The sequence below is a fragment of the Sapajus apella genome, unplaced genomic scaffold (assembly GCF_009761245.1).
Source record: "Sapajus apella isolate SASKATOON/1434 unplaced genomic scaffold, GSC_monkey_1.0 scaffold6, whole genome shotgun sequence".
In the NCBI taxonomy this organism is placed as follows: domain Eukaryota; kingdom Metazoa; phylum Chordata; class Mammalia; order Primates; family Cebidae; genus Sapajus; species Sapajus apella.
Window position 1 is genome coordinate 70979982 of NW_022436946.1, and position 11215 is coordinate 70991196.

Sequence of the window (11215 nt, forward strand, 5' to 3'; positions counted from 1 at the left end):
CAAGAATTAAGGTTTGGAAACCACTGCCTACATTTTAGAGGATATACAGAAATGCCTGGATGTCCAGGCAGAAGTCAGCTACAGGGGCACAGCCCTCATGGAGAACCACTGCTATGGCAATGCAGAAGGGAAATGTGGGGTTGGAGCCAAAGCACAGAGTCCCCACTGGGGCAATGCCTAGTGGAGCTGAGAGAAAAAGGCTACTGTTGTCCAGACCTCAGAATAGTAGATCCACCAAGGGCTTCCACTGTGTGCCTGGAAAAGCCATAGGCACTCAATGCCAGCCCATGAAGGAGCTGCCGAAGGCCATGGCACCCCTTGCATCAGCAGATGCAAGACATGGAGTCAAAGGAGACCATCTCAGAGGTTCAGGATTTGACTGCCCCACTGCATTGTGGACTTGCATGGGGCTTGTAGCCCCCTTTGATTTGGCCAATTTCTCCCATTTGGAACAAGAACATTTACCCAATGCCTGTACCCCCATTGTATCTTGGAAGTAACTAACCTGCTTTTGATTTTACAGGTTCATAAGTGAAAGGAATTTGCCTTCTCTCAGATGAGACACTGGACTACGAACTTTTGAGTTAATGCTGAAATGGGTTAAGACTCTGGGGGCTGTTAGAAGGGCATGATTGTATTTTGAAATGTGAGAAGGCTATGAGATTTGAGAGGGACCGGGGTGGAATAATATGGATTGGCTCTGTGTCCCACCCAAATCTCATCTTGAACTGTAATCTCCATGTGTCAAGGGAGGGACCTGGTAGGAGGTGATTGGATCATAGGGGTGGTTTCCTCCAAGCTGTTCTCATGGTAGTGAGTTCTCTTGAGATCTGATGGTTTTATAAGAGGCACATCCCCCTTTGCTCTCTCACCTGCTGCCATGTAAGACAAGCCTACATCCCTTTCTGCCATGATGGTGGGTTTCCTGAGGGCTCCCTAGACATGTGGAACTATGAGTCAATTAAACTTCTTTTCTTTATAAATTACCCAGTCTCCAGGCAGTCCTTTGTTTCTGAGATGGAATCTTCAGTCTTACTCTGTCTCCCAGGCTGAAGTGTGCAGTGGCACAATCTCGGCTCACTACAACTTCTGCCTGCTGGGTTCAAGTGTTTCTCCTGCCTCAACCTCCCTAATAGCTGGGATTGCAGGTGTGTGCCACCATGCCCAACTCATTTTTATATTTTTAGTAAAGATGAAGTTTCACCAGGAGTTCGAATTCCTGACATCATGTGATCTCATTTGCCTTGGACTCCCATAATGCTGGGATTACAGGTGTGAGCCACCATACTCAGCCTCAGGCAGTTCTTTATAACAGTGTGAAAAACACTCATAGAACCAAATGTCACAAGGGTAATTTTTTCTGAACTCTCTACAAGCCCATAAACTTTATAGAACTGAACAAATCATCTTCATGCATTGCACATAAAAACATACAATTTATGTTTGCCCTTCAAGTTGTACATTTCAGCGAATATTGTGATCCCTCCTACCAACAGGCCCAGAGTAAAAAACCATCCTTGGCTCCTTTCTCTCTTCTACCCTCCACATACAATGAAAGCACTATGTTACGCTGATTATAACTTCTACGCGTGTATTACGGATTTTCAGAGAAACTGAAATATATATATTCACACACACACACCACACACACACACACACACACACACACACACACACACACAAGCAAATGCCATATACGTTAAGAAACTGACTTGAACAATTGGCTGAAGCAATTGTAGAGGCTGAGAAGTACCAAGATCTGTAGTGAGCAAGCTGGAGGCCCAGAGTACCACTTCTAGTCCAAAAACCAGCAGACTTAAGACCTAAGAGCCGATGTTGCAGTTTGAGTGTGAAAGCAGGATAAAACCCATGTCCCAGCTCAAGGCATTCAAGCAAGAGGAGCTCCCCCTTACTTATGGAAGGGTTAACTTTTTCTTTTCTACTCAGGGTTTCAACTTGTTGGATGAGGCCAGCCTACATCTGGGAAGTAATCTGCTTTACTCAGTCTACCAGTTCAAATAGTCTTATCCAAAAACACGTTTTCAAACACACAGAATGATGTTTGATCAAGTATCTGGATACTCCATGACCCATCAAGTGGACACATAAAATTAACTGTCATAACATATATATCTGAATCTGTCCTTCCCTAGTCCCTTCCACCACTTTAATCCATACTATTATGATTTCTTGAACTGATTAACACAATTACCTCACCTAGCTGATTACTGGCTTCTGGTTCTGTCCTCCTCTAGGCCACACTCTAGACCAATCTCAGAGTCACCCTGCTAAAATACCACTTTGATAATAGAAATTCTGTCCTTAAAATCTCCCAGAGGCTACCCATACCTTACAAAACACAATCTTCCATGTCCCTCAGTTTTGCCAACAAAGCCTTTCACTGTGTGGCCCCTTCCTTCTTCTCCAACCTTACCTCTACTCTCATCCTTATTTACATGCAAGCAACTTTAAACTCCTTACAGTTCACCAAAACACGCCAAACTAATCAACGTAACTATTTACATCATTTTTTTCCCATCTGGTATGTTCTTATACCATAATCTAGAGATGTAATGATTTTTCAAACCCTGCTTCAAATTTTCTGTGAAACCATCCCTGCTCTCTCCAGGCACAGAATATATCTCCCCTGTCTATGCTGTCCTGTACCTACTTGCACATAATTCTATTACTATACTCATTAATCTGTTTTAAGGGAATTAGTGACTCCCTATTGTAAAGAGGAGGTTCTTAATGGCAGACACAGAGTTTATTTGGTGGGTATTACTGTTGTTTGATGCCTTGTCTCCTACATAATTGGTAGTCTGAATACACATATATATCTATTTTTTCAACATATACATGTTCAATATTATATATAAACAGGTATATATGTGTATGGATATACACATAAACAAAGGTTGAAATCAAATAAAATATCTTCAAATGCACTGAAATAACATCACAGGCATACATAATTTGTTAGTACCATCTATGATTTCCCAGCATTAATAATAATCACTCACATGTACAGATGCTTTAAATTGGACAATTTGAAAGTAATGTTTATGCCACCTGGTGGTCAAACAGGAAATGCTATTTTAAAATATTTCATAATTCATAATTTGATATGACAGGGTTTCAGCTTAAAGAAATTGACTTCTGCCTCTAGAAGGATATATTTCAGCACATTGCAAAGCATTTTTGAGAAATCGTGACAAAAGGCTTCAACTGCAATAACACTGGGAGACTTCAACACCTCACTGATAGTATTACACAGATCATTAAAGCAAAAATTAACAAAGATATGGAGGACCCAAACTAAGCACTGGATCAAATTGATCTGATAGACATCTATAGAACTCTCTACCCAAACACAACAGAATATACATTCTTTTCATCACTACATGGCATATACTCTAAAATCGATCACATAATCAAACATAAAACACTCCTTGGCAAATGCAAAAGAACTGAAATCATAACAGCCACTCTCTCAGACCACAGTGCAATTAAAGTAGAATTTAAGAATAAGAAAAAAACTCAAAACCATACAATTACTTGAAAACTGAATAACCTGCTCCTGAATGACTCTGGGGTAAATAGTGTGATTAAGGTAGAAATCAAAAAATTCTTTAATACTAATGAGAACAAAGATACAACATACCAGGATCTCTGGGAAACAGCTAAGGCAGTGTTAGGAGGGAAAATTATAGCACTAAACATCAACATCAAAAAGTTAGAAAGATCTCAGTTTAATAACCTAACATCGCAACTAGCAGAATTAGAGAACCAACAGCAAACCAATCCCAAAGCTAGCAGAAGACAAGAAATAACCAAAATCAAAGCTGAACTAATAGAGACTGAGACAAAAAAAAATTCAAAAGATAAATAAATCCAGGAGTCGGTATTTTGAAAAAAATTTTTTTAAATTTTAAGTTCTTGGATAGATGTGCAGAACATGCAGGTTTGTCACATAAGTATACATGTGCCATGGTGGTTTGCTGTACCTCTCAAACCATCATCTAGGTTTCAAGCATGCATTAAGTATTTGTCCTAATGCTCTTCCTCCCCTTGCCCTCTACCCCCTCACAGGCCCCAGTGTGTGATGTTCCCCTTCCTGTGTCCATGTGTTCTCATTGTTCAATTTCCACTTATAAGTGAGAACACACAGTATTTGGTTTTCTGTTCCTGTGTTAGTTTGCTAAGAATGATGGCTTCCAGTTTTATCCATGTCCCTACAAAGAACATGAAGTCATTCTATTTTATGGCTGCACAGTATACCATAGTGTATATCTTCCAACAAGCAATTGGGAAAGGCTTCCATATTTAATAAATGGTGCTGAGAAAACTGACTAGCCATATGCAGAAACCTGAAACTGGACCTCTTCCTTACACCTTACACAAAAAAATTAGATCAATATCAATAAAAGACTTAAAACCCAAAACCATAAAACCCTAGAAGAAAACCTAGGCAATACAATTCAGGACATAGGCATGGGTGAACACTTCATGACCAAAACACCAAAAGCAACTGCAACAAAAACCAAAATTGACAAACAGGATCTAATTGAACTAAAGAGCTTCTGCACAGCAAAAGACACTATCATCATTATGAACAATCTACAGAATGGGAGAAAATTTTTGCAATCTATCAATCTGACAAAGGTCTAACATCCAGAGTCTACGAGGAACTTACATTTACAAGAAAAAAACAACCCCATCAAAAAGTGGGCAAATGATATGAACAGATAATTATCAAAAGAATACATTTATGCAGCCAACAAACATATGAAAAAAAGCGTATTATCACTGGTCATTAGAGAAATGCAAAGCAAAACCACAATGCAATACCATCTCACTCCAGTTAGAAAGGCAATCATTAAAAAGTCAGGAAAAGTAAACAAACATATGAGAAAAAAGCTTATTATCACTGGTCATTAGAGAAATCCAAATCAAAACCATAATGAGATACCATTGCATACCAGTTAGAATAGTGATTATTAAAAAGTCAGGAAACAACAGTTGCTGGAGAGGATGTGGAGAAACAGGAACACTTTTACACCGTTGGTGGGAATATAAATTAGTTCAATCATTGTGGAAGACAGTGTGGCAATTCCTTAAGGATCTAGAACCAGAAATACCATTTGACCCAGCAGTCCCATTACTGGGTATACACCCAAAGGATTATAAATCATTCTACTATAAAGACACATGCACACCTATGTAATTGCAGCACTACTCACAATAGCAAAGACTTGGAACCACCCCAGTTGCCCATCAATGACAGGCTGGATAAAGAAAATACTGCTAAAATAGATACAGTACTAGCTAGACTAAAAGAGAGAAGAGCCAAATAAAAATCAGTTCATTTATTCCATTCTAGCAATTTGCATCATTCTTCCAACTTTGAATATACCAAAAGAGATAGCACGCTCAAATGCATAAAATTATAAACTAATGAGATGGTTTGTTTTAGCTGAATTGTCTTCACTGCCTGAGCTTCAAAAAAACAACACAGCATGTTTGTGGGTCAGCTGGGCACAAAACTATTTGACCATACAATTCCCCTTGCCTTTAGGTGTTCAACTCTCTACTTTCCTGGTTGTCCTTTCTCTCTAAACCATCCTTTAGCTCTCCAACACAAACCTTTCTCCTTGCTATGCTTTTGGTACTAGCCCTCATTCCAGCTTTGTGGATGTCCCCATTTTCCCACTGTCTCAAATAATTTCTTTAGGCAAATGACTCTCTTAACTGTTATCTGTATTCCTAATCCTGACACCTCTCTCAAGTTCAAGTCACCAGGTTTCCTTGCTTGCTTCTATCTCACTATGACTTGACTTTCAGGTCTCACTATGACCTGAAACCTCATTTGTTCAAAAAAAAAAAAATCACCATTTCCACTTACACTTGGTACAAACTTCCTGCTAGTACCGCTACTACCCTCCAGTCTCCAGGGTTTGAAGCCTGAGAGTCAACCTTGACTTATTCCTTGACACCCATATACATTCCACTGACAGATGATATTGACCCTATCTCCTCCTTCTTTCCTTGTTCCCATTTGGGGCCTTTGCATTAATCCTTCCCTCTGCCTGGGATCCTCTCCTCACTCCCACCCCAGTAGTCTCAAGACTTATTCCTGGCTGTCATTCAAGCATCTCTTTCAATGTCCCTTCTTCAGAAAGGTCTCTCTGGTCACCTAATCTCTATCACATCATCCAGTTTTAATTCTCTAAATATTACTACCACTTTCTGATCATTTGCTAATGGTATATTCTGTCCATGCCCTTAGGAATGTGCACTCCTTAAGTGTCCTGGACTCTCTGATTTATTGCTACATCCCAGAGCCTTTATTGTTGAGTAAGAGCTCAATATTTCTCAACAACTAAAAATAGCAGCACCTGTTTTATTTTCATGCCAAAGTAATTACATGTAAAACCTGAGCTGTACCAGTGATATCTGTGTTTCCAATCTCTTCCCTCTCCCAAACAATTATAAACAGTGATGCCTAATTACTCCTCCTAAATAACCTTATCCTTCAGATAACCTAAAGAAATCACTTATGGAAAGTATACTGTCTTAGACATTCATAGCACATACTCAACAAATGTTGTTTCCCCTTTATTTTCCTGCTGAAAAATCCTTAAAAGTCCACTCACTGCCTACAGAATGTGGCATGTTTTCCACTGGCTGTCACACCTTTTCTTAATAGGCTCTAACCTAGTTTGCCATCTTATTTTCTAGAACACCTCTTTATGCTCTGTTTACCACAGTCAAATTACACCTTTTGCCAGTATATTCCTCTATCTATACTTTACATTGTTCCCACTTGCTTAAATAGCCTCGTACCCACAGCTCTCTAAGCAACTTCCTTCAAAAAGACTTTTAAAAATCCTGTTCTCTAAGACAAAATAATTACTTTCTCTCTCTCCTCTGAACACTAGTATCTTTCTTTGGATTACCCAGTCTCATTGGGTTTAATTAATGACGTGGTCTTCCTCTCACTAGAATGTGTGATGCTATGGGCAGGACTTAAACTTTATCTTTCTGTATTTTCTACAGTTTTGTACCTTACAAACACTGAATTAAAAGGGACTGAATAAATGACCAAAATAATTGCTCTGAAAGAAAAGAGTTAGTAGAGAAACACTAGGAACTGATAAGAGGAACCATCTCTCTTTGGATTCCATTAATGGTCAAAAACTTGCAGTATAGTAAAAAGTAAAAAGCATAGTCCTAATTCCATTTCCTAACAAACAGGAAGTGTCAAGATGAGAGAAGGCAAACACTTAATATTGTGATGTCAATATCACACACAGCCCTACTGAATAAGGCCAAAGCCATGATGAAACAATCTGCTACAAAGCGAAACAATGATTCCACCTGCATAATTTCCATTCATCAATGCATGAATGCTACCATGAGGAATTGGTACAAACAATAAAATTACTTAAGTCAGCAATACACCCAACTCAGTGCCCCTCATACACTGTGCATGCCAAACCACACAGCTCTCTCCACAATCTAGCCCCAATTACCTTTCCTCTTGAAATCTCGCAAAACTCGTATCTCTCCTTGAACAAGCCTTTCTCCTAGAGAATTTGCCTGATTTTGTTTCCCACCAAGACCCTTCTTTGACCTCAGCTTTGGGCCACAGAGTTCCAATTGCTCATATCTACCTTTCTGGGATGTTACCTTTAAGCTAAGTTGGTCCCCTGAGCCTCCCTTGATAGGCAACTCAGGTTGATATTTGTTTCTACCATGTGTCTACCTCACTCTCTTTACTGAAAATCAGATGCACTGAGATCTTATACCCAATGCAATGTTTCCTTAACTTACATTATCGTAAGAAGAAAAATACTAAAATTAATTATTTCTAAGCATAGGCATTCAGAGTTTCCTAGGGAAGGTTTCAGAAAACTGTCTTTTAAGTAAATATTCAGGAATTATCACAACTGTATGTTCTCTACATTGTTTGTACCCTATAAATGCTGAATAAAAATGGGGTAAATAATTGAAGAAGTCCCTGAAGTATCTCTTTGCTCTACTCCCAAACTCATGCACTCAGTCTGCATTACCTGTTTATTGCTGGATTCGAGGCCGCTAAGTCATTATAATGAGAGATCTTACATCTCTGGTTTTCATTCTTGCCTGCACATTGGAGTGACTTAGGGTTTTTTTTTTTTTTTTTTTTTTGAAAACACCAATACTAGCCCACACCCTATGCCAAATACATCAGAATCTCTGGGTGTAAAATACAGATACTACTATCTTTTAACGCTCCTAGATGATTTCAGTGTGAGACACATTATCTTATATTAACCCATTTTTATGCCTGAGGTCGCAACTTTTTGAATCTTGAAGACCTTGGCAATGACCTCGAGCAGTAGGATATACCTAACTCCCACCTGCTTAGCATTCCAATAAGGGAACACTAGACATAAATGGGCTGTGTTTATACTACTATTCTTTAGCAGAGAATTGGGATATGTCCCATTTCTGCCATTTTCACTCTCACCTTTGTGACTCCCAGAATGTCTTCCTACTTCCTCTCTCGGAGTCCATGTTAATTTCTTTTTAATCTTTCAAAGTTCAGCTGGAGCTCTGCTCTCTTTTCAGGGCTTCTCTTCACTTATTTTCTGTTTTGCAAAAGTAGAGCCTTATATGTTCTAACAGTCCCATCCCACCTTATGCTAATCCATTATCACTACCCTTATGGGCACAGTCCTATTATATCCACTCTCAGTGCCATCCCATTCTCCATACAGCAGCCAGAGCAAGAAGTTTAAAGCTCCTCATTAATGTCCTACCCCCTGGAACAAGCCTTGCCTCCGCCCCCTCTTTGGCCTCATCACTCACCCTATATTCCTTACTCTGTGCTCCACAGCCACATTGGCCCGTTCCTGCTCAATGAACTTTCTGCCTCAGGCCAACTTGGATGGCTCCACTCCTTCAGAAGTCAACTCAAACATTCCCTTCTGAATAAGGGCTTCCTGATGATCCAGTCTAAATTAGTAGCCCTGCTCTATCTCCAGGTACTCCATGACTTCAACCTGGCTTATTTTATTAACACCTTTTAAAACCCAGTTTTCTTGCTTATGAGTTTACTTTTTAAAGTATATATCCTCCATGTAAATATAAATCATATCACTTTTGTCTTGTTCCTGGTAAACTTGCAGAAACGAAGAGTTTTGGTTGAATAAAGAAATGAATCAATTAACCAATGAACAAATGAACATGAATCTAATTCAAGACAAAATTATATGCATCATGTGTACTATCTCTACACGTGACTACTTTAGGAGAGCATACCTTTCTAACCACACCATAAGTTCCTAATGAGTAACAAGCAGACGCTTTCTTCTTTTCCAATCTTTAGAACTGGGCCAGTATCATACACTTAAGTACCTATTAATTATTTTGGCTATTTTAGAACAGCCTCATCATTGTATTGAAAAATATTTTTTAACTTTCAGTTACCTATATAATCATCCAACCAATAAATATCTCCCTAAATTGAATGTTTACTATATCATGCCTGAACAAGTACAACAAGTCTGCAATTTTAATTCACCTTCCAATTCTTCCATCTTTCACTTCCACTCTCTGAATCACATTCATTTTACTAGGTACTACACAACTTATAAATCTTAAAATTACAGGCTCTGCCTGTATGTGGCCATTGATTTGTCCAATAGGGAGCCAAGCATATTTTTCTCTAACTAATGTACATCTGTTGAGATAAAAGAGACAGATATCTCAATCAGGAAACTTCGGTGAGGATGCTGCAAGTCTGAGCTGCTTCTCTAGGGATAAGGCCTTACTGTGACCAGAAAATTTTTTAAAGCTGGCCTTATATAGGATTATGGTTTACGGATTATGGTTTCAAAATTTAATTGTTTTTTTTTTTACATCTGACACATCAAAACCCATCCAGGAAATGCAGGCTTTGTTTAAAAGCTATCAGAAAGTTCACAGTGAAAAACCAGAATCAGGTATTTTCTAAAACTTTACTGACAATCACAGATACCAATGAAATTGCTTTCTATAAGACAAGAAAGCACAAACTTCAGAAAATTACAGTAATTACTATATTTTGCTTGCATTACTTAAAATATAATCGTGGTGGGCAATACTATCTACCAACACCTTCTTCTTATTTATTTTGGCATCAATAGTGCAGACTGCCCATGGGAACTGCTAAACATATATCTTCAAATAACTTAGCCATCTCCAAAGAAATAATCCCATTAGTCCTAGAATACATAAAACATTCATAAAATCCCCTTTAATCTTCATATGTGATGATTATTGATAGTGTTTCCCCCAAATGCTTAAGATTATAATATAGGCCATAATATGCAACAGTCATCCTATTAGCGCTTTTCAAGGTCTTGATGTATTTACCTGCTGTTCCCCCAGGGGACAGGGAGTCCCCATAAATTCTGTTCATCCAAGTAGGCGGACTCTGCTCTGACCTTCACTAACCCTGGAGGGCCCAAAATCACCACTCACATCTGAGAGACCCTCTCCCTTTTATGTGGAGGTATCACCCCAAAAGAAGTCTAACAATGGAAATTGCAGGTACCAAAATAATTATAATTTTTGGCTCATTAAACACGTCACCTTTCCCTCCCAAGAGTACTTTTAGTCCTTATAAACAACAAAGTAATTCAATAGCATATACATACATCATTGTTGGATGAAGTTTTTTTCTTTAAAGCACTAGTTTCAAAATCTTGAATCCCTTTTGAGCACTAATTTTTATTCTTTCCTACAGCTAGTCAGTTATTAAATAAGCCGCATAATTTTCTTCTGTTACAAAATGCACCACACTGAAACCTTTACCCTTGCTGGCATCCTAGTCCATTCTCTTCTCATCATGCTTAGAATACACCCATCTTCTCCTACTAGACTTTTCTGCTTTAGTTCATCTCTCCTACAACCCATACACAGCTGCTGTAGATTTTACATCAATTGTATTACACAGTCCTTTAATGTCTCCCCTCTGTTTAATGTCTTAGGGCAAACGTCATAAGAACAATCATATTTTCTGCCCTGGACATACTAAATCCAAACCTCAGGATGTTCTTCCCTTCCTGGTTGTATAAACCCCTTCTTATTGATGCTCTATGTTTCCTTGTTTACCTGCTGTCTCTTCTCTGAAAATTCCTAACCATATGTCCACAGTTTTCTTTCCATTAATATTCTATGAAAC

At 38.6% G+C, this 11215-nt stretch overlaps 1 long non-coding RNA gene across 1 annotated transcript; it reads right to left on the reverse strand.

Moving 5' to 3' along the window:
• Window positions 1-1211: 1211 nt before the first annotated feature.
• Window positions 1212-10909, reverse strand: LOC116549703. Its single transcript, XR_004268017.1, has 3 exons — window positions 10895-10909; window positions 5977-5981; window positions 1212-1287 (listed from the first exon to the last, which is right to left on the reverse strand). It is a non-coding gene; the product is annotated as an uncharacterized LOC116549703 (long non-coding RNA).
• Window positions 10910-11215: the final 306 nt, after the last annotated feature.